We start from the raw sequence: 9,400 nt of genomic DNA, 5'->3' as shown, positions 1-9,400 counted from the left end.
GGAATCATATCTTCATAAGTATTATATTGATGTTTCAATGCACTTTAAGATCGTTTTGAGAGAGATTCTATGGAAGTGCAAAATCATCTTATTTATCAAATAAACAAATACAATTACACCCTGGTGCTCTCTCTAAAGCACTTTTGTATTATTCATCCTAATTCAAGCATAAACTGCTTGGCTTTTTCTCAGGCCTGTGATTTGTTTTATATTTGCTCTTCAAAATGAAATATATTTGCAGTGCTTATATGGAAATATTTTAAGCTTGCTTTTAGTGGTCCTGAAAAGCATGGCTTTTTGACCAAAAAAAATTTTTTTTTAATTTACATTTTCTGGGGTTTATTTCAGAGCCGTAACTAGGTATTTTTCCGCCCGAGGCAAGAATATAAAATTGTGCTCTCCCCCAGGGCCGACTCTTTGGCGGCAATTCGGCAGCAGGTCCTTCAGTCCCTCTCGGAGGGAAGGTCTTGCCACCGAATTGCCGCCGAAGAATGAATGAAGGGGCGGTGGTAGAGCCTGTGATTTTGGGGGGTCAACTCATGATTTTTGACTGCTTCGGCTGGTAATGTTGCTTCCAAGATGGTCTTTGGTTCCAGTCCAATTCCAATCCAGAGAAGGACTCACAGGTTAAGAGAGGAGGGAGGTGCTGGATATCAGCAGTGGCCACTAGGGATGAGCATGTGTCCTGAGAATGCTGGGAGTTCAGGTTTGCAGGGCAGGATCGGCGTGGCAGGTTTGTAGAAATTCTAGGGGTGCCCAGAACATGCCCCACCCAAACTCTGCCCCCCCACCCGCCCAAGGCTCTGGGAGGGAGTTTGGGTGAGGGAGGAGGTCTGGGGTGCAGGCCCCAGGGCAGGAGATTGGGGTACAGGCTCTGGGAGAGAGTTTGGGGATGGGAGGGGTGCAGAGGGATGGGGTTAAGGGATGAGGGCAGTGGATTGTGGCTGCAGATGAGGGGTTTGGAGTGGGAGGGGCTCAGGGCGAGAGTAGGAGTGTGGGGAGTGAGGGCTCTGTCTGGGGCTGGGAATGGGAGGTTTGGGGTGTGGGAGGGGCTCAGGGCTGGGGAACAGGGTTGGGGTGTGGGGGTGAGGGCTGGGACTGGGGATGAGGTGTTTGTGGTGCTGGAGGGGTTCAGGGCTCGGGCAGTGGGTCAGGGTGCAGTGGGGGGGTGAAAGCTCTGACTGGGGGTGTGGGCTCTGGGATGGGGCAGGGCTGGGGATGAGTTTGGGGTGCAGGCAGGCTGCTCTGGGACAGAGGCCAGAGAGGAGAACTCCCCCCAGCCCTCTCCTTGCCGGCAGCAGCAAGCTCTGGGGGAGGAGCCCCCCTTTCCCGCCCCCCAGCAGCACACTCACCCTCACCACTGTCACTGCATGTGCTCCTAGGGCCCCTCTCAGGTCCAGGAATCTCCCTCGCCTCCCCCGTGGTGGGTGCCGGGGGGCACTGCGTGTGCCTCCTCCCCTGCTGTTGCCCCTGTCTGTAGCCTCACTGGGGGTGACGGCTGGGGCTGCCTCCTTGCCCAGCATGGGGCAGGAGCAGTGACTGCGGGCGGGGGCCTTTGCTGCTGGAGGGTCCCATTGGAAAATGAAAGGGTCTGAGGGGGAAGGGCAGGCTCAGAGTCAGTCTGCCCTGGCAGTGGAGATGGGGGGCACTAGGACCCTGTGGCAGCAGTTGCTGCAGGGAGGTAGCATGGAGCTGCTCTGCTCCGGGCCAGGAAGGAGGGTGGGGGGAAAGCAAGTCGGGGTCGGGGGACACTCGGGGGAGGCAGGGGGGGGGAGGGAGAGGCTGGGGGAGACCACGTGGGTTATAAATCTCTCCCTGCTAGCCAGCAGCTTTTTTTTCCCCCCTCTCCACCGCTTTCTGTGCCACTCCCCCCCCCCCCTCCCCGATTTGTGTGCCCTAGGCAAGCGCCTCAGTCGCTTCGCCCTTGTTAGGGCACTGGTTTGTTTGTTTGTTCAACCAAAAACCCCAAACTTTTTTTGCAGGAAATTATTTAAAAAACCCTTTTTAAAACCCATTTCCTTCCCCCTCCCAATACATTCACATTTCCTAACCTGCTCTAGTTCTGGACTGATTCTCAGAGGTTCTGAGCATTCACACTGGGCGTGTGCAGCCCACATGTAAACCAGGTCCAGACTTGCCTTTCAGCCTGTCAGCTCATCTTACCACCTACTAGAAGTGGGAGAGAGATAATTAGATCATCCCCTCCCGATAGAGCTGTGAGAAGACGAAGACAAGACATGGTTCCCATAAGGATGGGCATTTAACTGGGGAGTGGGAGGAAAATCCCAGCGAGCGTGGGAGTGTCTGAGCCCAGGCCAGCAGCGCAGAGGAGACGCACACTCACGTTCCGGCTTCCTTCACAAAGACAGAGAGCGCCGCAGGGCGCAGCTTCGCCGGAGTTAAAGACAGGCAGAGCCAGCCCTTCCTGCAGCGGGGACAAGAACCGGCACAGACCCCAGGAACCAGCTGGCACGTACCTCTGCTGCACACGGGAAACTTCCTTCACCAGAGAGGTGAGGCAAGCCCGTGGCTGCAGCTGCGCGCAGCTCCTGACAGCAGGGAAGGGATCTCGGGGACTGAGCACAGTAGCTGCCCCCAGGCACGCACAGACAGAGAAAGCGAGCCAGAGCCGCCGCTTGTCCCTACCCAGCAAAGCTCCCTCGCTGCCTGCCTGGACCCTGCCTGGGAAATCAGAAGAGGAGGAACAGCAATAAGTGCACTCCGGTCCTGTCCCGTCCCAGCCCTTTGCCCCCAGTCCAAGCCCCTGTGCGCCCCGGTCCCATCCCAGCCTCTGTGCGCCCAGTCCCAGCCCCTGTGCGCCCCGGTCCCATCCCAGCCTCTGTGCGCCCAGTCCCAGCCCCTGTGCGCCCCGGTCCCATCCCAGCTTCTGTGCGCCCAGTCCCAGCCCCTGTGCACCCCGGTTCCATCCCAGCCTCTGTGCGCCTCTTCTCCTCTCCCGCTCCACCCTTTGCACCCCACTGCCCTCCCTGCCTGTATTTGCGTGCGCTCCTGTCAAGTCTCAGGGCGCTTGTGCTCCTTACAGCGCTGGGGAGCTGGAAAGTTTCCCGTCCCCATCCAAGCCCTATAAAAGGGATTATCTGAGCCAGAAGAACTTCCTCATTTTGTTCCGTGAGTAATTTAATCTCCCTCCCTCAGCTTTTCGTCCTTTCCAGGAATATTATTGGGAGTCCCAGCGCGGTTTCCACCCTACCAGCGCAGGCTGCTTCTGTCCCAGAGCGGAGGAGCCAGGGAACACTGGGAGAGGTGGAACAAAATGTAAACCAGAGAGCGCTTAGGTGACAGGACTTCAGGACACACTGGATAGTGACAAACAGTGCCTTGGCCGTCTTGAGATCAGTAGACAGCAAGACCTTAGTGGGACAGGGATCGGGTCCTTGCAGGGCAGGAAGGGCTGGGAGGGATGTGAACAAGTGAGAATGGGAGCAGAGTTCCAGGATTAAAAATACTGAAATGGAAATACAGCAAGGATTGCAGTTTAAATAGAATCCCAGAGCTAATGTGCCCGCTGAAGATAACTGACACAAGCCTAACGGTCTAGAAGCAGCGGGAGTGGGCTCTGATCTTTACACACATCCCCACTCCTTTTCCTAATGTGCCATAAAATGATGTGCATCTGATCACTGGTTGGAAGGGCTTGATTTGGAAAATATTTTCCCAGTCCTGCTCACTGAAAGCAAATGGCAGAAGTTGTCTGTTTGGTATCAGGAACTCTTCACAGCTAACACAGGTGAGCATACTTTGAGAGCGTGCACCATCCTGAATAAGCTCTTGTTTTGTATTAGGAATTGTGTTTTTGGTGTTAGTTGCACAGTATAGAAAATGTTATTTAAAGTTTACAACTAGACAGAGTGGAGCGCTAACGCCAAGACATTGGTGGTTTATACCATCACCAGATAAGTATGTCTCAAAGCATCAGGGAGTAGAAAGAAAGTGTTCTAACTTTGGTTTGCTGATTTGTTTGTTCCCTGAAACACGTTAATTAAAAATGTAGGCTTTCATTTGTAATTCAGCACAGAGGAAATCAAGCTAATTATTTTATGAACAAACATAATTAAGCTGTACAAATCTAAAGTCACGCACAAACTATGTTCGTTCAGAAAATAATCAGCAACATAATTGTGGCAAATCCTATTGCTTTGTTCAACGAATCTAAGCACAAAATATTCTGACACATAAGTGTTTGAGTAGAACAGAAGTCATATTTAATATTGTGTTATAAATTACTCTTTGGGTCTCAACAGAAGGTGACAAGTTATTGTAAATATTATGGTCAGTACTTTTGAAAGGACATTGTATGTGTCAATGTTGTAAACAACATCATGGATAATGATATTCTAGAGATGCCTTTTAGTGGCACTGTAATTAATGATTGCTGGAGTTTTCCAAAAGGATCTGATTTCACTCTGCAGAAGCAAGGACTTTTAGCTAAAATCCTGACCTTCACTCAGAGCTAGTGGGGACTACATGTTTCCAGTCTAACCTCCTCAAACAACATTGCCCTGTGGTTTATGCCTAAACTGACAGTGTTAAATCCATTTTACTTTTAAATAAATGAATCTGTTTTGATATTGCAAGAATTAGATACACATTCTTCAGCCACTGAATGATTTTACATATACTGTAAGCACTATAATGCATTGGGCTAACAAAACCTTACTCATATGTGCAATCCTCACTCATGCCATACTCCCATCGGAATCAGTTAGATTTCCCATGTGAGCAAACAAGAATTTGCAGGGTTGGGCCATTGATTTACACCCAATACTTGTATACCCGCAGGTTTTAAGATGTGCAAATACCCATGTTTCTATCCAGGATCTGTTGTGAGTGTACACTGATAGTATCTGTCATACAATTACCCAAATTGCATATGTTGACATTTGAGTTTGCAAAAAAATTGCCCTTACCGACTTGGAGATATAAATGTACAGTCTGGGTGGAAACCCTTTGATAACGCAAGTCTTTATCCATAGTACAATGGAAGGAGTTTTAGCTTTAACTGAGAATCCCTTTGTTTATGGAGTTTTGTCAGACTTTTAAAGCTAGAGAAATGTAGTTTTTGTAGTTTAAAACCAATAGGTTCAAGTGATGAGGTTTGTCCAAGTTGTGCTTAGTACATCATGGAACGAAGCATGGCTTTTCGTTATCTCTATTCTCCCTCAAGCCAGGGGCCTGATGACCACTAGGGTCCTGTCCACCCTAGCAATTTTTTTTACTTTGAGATAAGTGATTGCTAATTAACTTGAGCTTTCTAACACTTTTCTAAAGGCTGGTCTTGATACTGCCCAAACATTTCTAACAGATATTAGCCTGGATCAAACATTTGGGAAATATGCAGACTAGCCTTTACGAAACTACTAATGACCTCAAGTTAATTACTTATGGCTATGTCTACACTACAACTGCCATTAGCATTTCGGTATGGGTAGCTACATGCTGCAGTGAAAAGCCTTCTGCACCAACACTGTGAAGACTCTGGTATGGGAGAGACAGCAGGGAAAAGCTTCAGCTGTTCCCCAACGCTGAAGCCTATCTCTGCGGCCGGCCGGAAAAGGCGCTGACAGAGGCAGGCAGCTGGGAAAGGCTTTTCTGAGCTGCCTCCCCTCTGCCAGAGCCTTTCCCTGCAGTGGGGAAAGTCTCCAGCAGCAGGAAGGCAACAGGACACTATACTGCTAAAAACAGCAGCATAGGGGAGGCACAGCTTTGGCAAGTGGAGAATCATGAAGGGTATGTACTCGGGCACATGCCCTACTGCTGCAGGTGTGTCTGTACTCAACTCGCCTAAGCCATGCCTCACCGACTACACTGCTATTTATACCCATGCTAGTTTATACCCATGTTACCCGACTACACACTGCCGAAAGGAGCGCAAAGTACAGCTGTAAAGGTTAAAAATCTCTTGTGTAGACAAACCTTAGGATACAAGGTGTATTTTAAAATATGTTAGCTAACACATTTGAACTAACTTGATTTAAACTCTAGTGTAGACAGAACAAACTGAATTTGAACACGTCCTAGTTGGTCAAGGTGAACCTTGGACTCTCCCTAGACTGCGCCTCCCTGTAAAGTAGAGCAGCCTCTGCTGTATTTTTCACCCACTGCCAGTATTCCTCAAGGGCCATTCCAGAAGTCAGGGATTTGGGGGCCATAGACACCACACTCCTTTTACTTGGCCATGCCCCACACACACTAGCTGTAGAAGTCACTATTGTAGCTCTATTCCAGTGGTTCTCAAGCGTTCCACACTACTGTACCCCTTTCAGGAGTCTGATTTGTCTTGCCTACTCTCAAGTTTCACTTCACTTAAGAACTACTTGCTTACAAAATCAGATGTTAAAATACAGCAGTGTCACAACACAGTATTACTGAAAAATTGCTTACTTTCTCTTTTTACCATATAAAAGACATCAACTGGAATATAAAGATTGTACTTACATTTCAGTGTATAGAGTATAGAGCAGTATAAACAAATCATGGTCTGTATGAAATTGTAGTTTGTACTGACTTCACTAGTGTTTTTTATGTAGCCTGTTGTAAAACTAGGCAAATATCTAGATGAGTTGATGTACCCCTGGAAGACCTCTGCGTACCCCCAGGGGTACATGTATCCCTGGTTAAGAACCACTGCTCTATACCACCTAAGGATTCCTTCAGACAGCAGGAATCAAATGGCCAGATCTGCCAGGTTTATGGCTACCATGTGCAGCTGGAATGGCACAGTGTGGCCAGAAGGCTCCCAAGGATGTGGTCCATTTCTTTAAAAGTAAAACTAGTTTCAAGCATATCAGGCAGAGAGCAACTTTTCAAATTCAAGGATAAAGGTATTTAATAAAAATTGACAGGATGTAAAATGAATGAGCAAAATTCATCCCTGGTGTAACTTCACTGACGCTGTTAAACTCCAGTCATTTCAGTGACGTTATACCAAGGAAGAATATGGCCCAGTGTCTTTTTCATTGCTTGACAATTGTTTTCCTAGGAGTAGTTTAGTGTATATGTGGCTAAGATCAGCAACAACATTCCTTGTGTTGTTCACAGCCAAATGCTTTACCACTTGGACAATGAATGATTATATAATAAAAGAGACAATCTGTAAAAAACTGACAGTTGTGTTTTGTGGACAATCTCATTGACAGCTCTGAAGAATTTGTATAACAAAGAAATCTCCCTTGTTTCAACTATCACCAGAGAAAAGAAAATACACTAAAAACCCACTCGGAACAGTTCTATCATAATTGCTTAAATGTCACTTTTAAGAATCGTACAGTGAATCTGGTTTGTTTGTTTTCGTGGCATGGATCAAGCATTTTTTCACATGGCTAGTTAAATAATCCATCAGAGCACAAGGAACACACATAGGATTTTAATTTTCATCAGCATTGAACAGGATTTGGGAGATTCATATGAGCACTGTACAGTAAGGCATCAGTCCTTCAAACTATAGAGTCCCTTCTGTGTGGTGTAGTGCCCTCGACTCCTGTTGAAACTAATGAGCTTTGAAGGTTTATGGTACCACCTAGGGAACCCAAATGGGATTACATCCATGTTATTATAGAATGGCACATATGCATGAGACAGTCCCAGCACTGAAGGCTGTAAATGTAGTCACTGTTCACAAGTATTACCAGCTTGTTGGACGAATAATTGTCAGACAATGGCTGGTTTGTGATCTATTCATAAACTATTCACTATAACTATGTGCTATTCATTATTCACAATTACTGGTGTGTGATTGGTCACATGGTATTATTTTGCTCTTTCGATTGGTCAGTGAAGCGACAACAGAAGGAGAATGAAGAGCAACCACCACACTTTTTGGTAAAACTTTGAGAAGCTTTCTGGGTACTCACATATAATTCCAGGGTCATCTATACATGTTATACATAATGAATACTATGACCCACTGCATTCAATGAGTTATTTATCTGTATATAAATATGAATTTTTCATTATTCATAGAGATCTAATTGGCCCCAAACAATCCTGTAAAATTGTTTCATCATATTAATTATTTCATTAATCAAAACATATAGGCTATACTCAATAAACATGCTGATTAAAGATGTGTTAGAAATGGTTTTCCCATCCCATGAGAGTTTTTGAGATTTCACAAAAATTTTCCCATCCTGAATCCAGATGGAAAAAAAAGTGAAATGTTGGAAGTTTTCATGAAACAATAATAAAAAAAAAATTGGATTGGGTCAATCAAAACCTTTTATTTTGATCATTTTGAAAGGTTTCACTTTGATTTCAACTTTTTTTAGCCTTTTTTTCTTTCAAAACGAAAAGTCATTTTGAACCCCAAACCAAAACTTTTCATTTTGAAAATGTCAAAACAGGCCATTTTGATAATTTCAAAACTTTTTCTTTCACAATTTTTCAAATCGGGAGAGTTAGCGAAATTGAACCTGTCCCACAAATAGTATCAGTTTTGAGAAATCAGTATTTGGAAAATTTGGAATGAGCTCTACTGTTAATGCTTCTAAAGCACATCAATTCTAATAAAAGAATTCTCATTCATTATAGAAGGCCCCAACCTTCTTATGACCCTAAATAACACTGTCTATGAATCTTCTTGTCTAAGCTGTCAGTGGTAATCCCCATGTCTACCATTATATAAGTGTGTGTTTCAGTATTCCAAGAATTAGTTGTGCATTGTTCAGCCAGATGGATGCACATTTTTTTCTTCCTCCACCTCCACACATACCATTCAAGTGCTGAGAATGGTTTGGAATGCTCTGTTGGTCCAAAACACCTAGTTATTTTTCCTTCCATTTGTGATATGTGGAAAGACTCATTTATTTTGTATATAGTAACAAAAGCTGGTTGGAAAATGGTTTCAGTTTGTAAAAGCAGCTGCGATGTTTCATGAGATTTGTAGTTCAGGTTCCTCATGCTTCCTTTCTCCTTTATATACCAGCCTGCCTGATCATCTCCCATGATGCACCACATTTTGGTGTGGAGAGTCTTGGTGTGGAGAGGCAGTGCATTGTGGGAGTAACATGCCCATGATGCATCAGAGGAGATGAAGTTGGGCTGAGGAGTCAGGCACACAAAGGAGAATGGAGACATAAGATAACCAAATGTCCACTCCCATGAGGCACCATAGCAGCATTTTTCAATCAAAATATTTAGGTTTACAGTCTAAAACCATAAGCTTTTTGGGCATTTGGTTTTTCAAATTTGAAATTTTCCACACAAAGAGAACACTTTCCACGAAAAAAAATGTTTTTGATCGAAAAACAGATTTTCCATCAAGAAACAGGTTTGAGGGGAAATTTTCAAACAGCCCTAATAGAAACATTTCCTTTGAAATAAGCTAGCTTGCTGATTTCACAGCACTAGGTCAATCAATGCATAAGAAACTGAAATTAACATT

The 9,400-nt window shown here is 45.3% G+C and overlaps 1 protein-coding gene across 6 annotated transcripts in view; it reads left to right on the top strand.

The window, feature by feature from the left end:
* The first annotated feature begins 2,122 nt into the window (after positions 1-2,122).
* The window catches only part of HRH1 (histamine receptor H1), an 82,549-nt gene continuing 75,271 nt past the window's right edge, over positions 2,123-9,400 (top strand). For 5 of the 6 annotated variants that reach the window (XM_054035116.1, XM_054035111.1, XM_054035109.1 and 2 more), the window contains exon 1: positions 2,123-2,513. The gene's annotated coding sequence lies outside the window, so the exon portion shown is untranslated. The other variant, XM_054035113.1, reaches the window with a different exon arrangement.

Source organism: Malaclemys terrapin, chromosome 7 (assembly GCF_027887155.1).
Source record: "Malaclemys terrapin pileata isolate rMalTer1 chromosome 7, rMalTer1.hap1, whole genome shotgun sequence".
NCBI lineage: Eukaryota > Metazoa > Chordata > Testudines > Emydidae > Malaclemys > Malaclemys terrapin.
The sequence above is the reverse complement of the archived record's forward strand: the minus strand, read 5'-3'. Positions and strand labels throughout refer to the sequence as shown.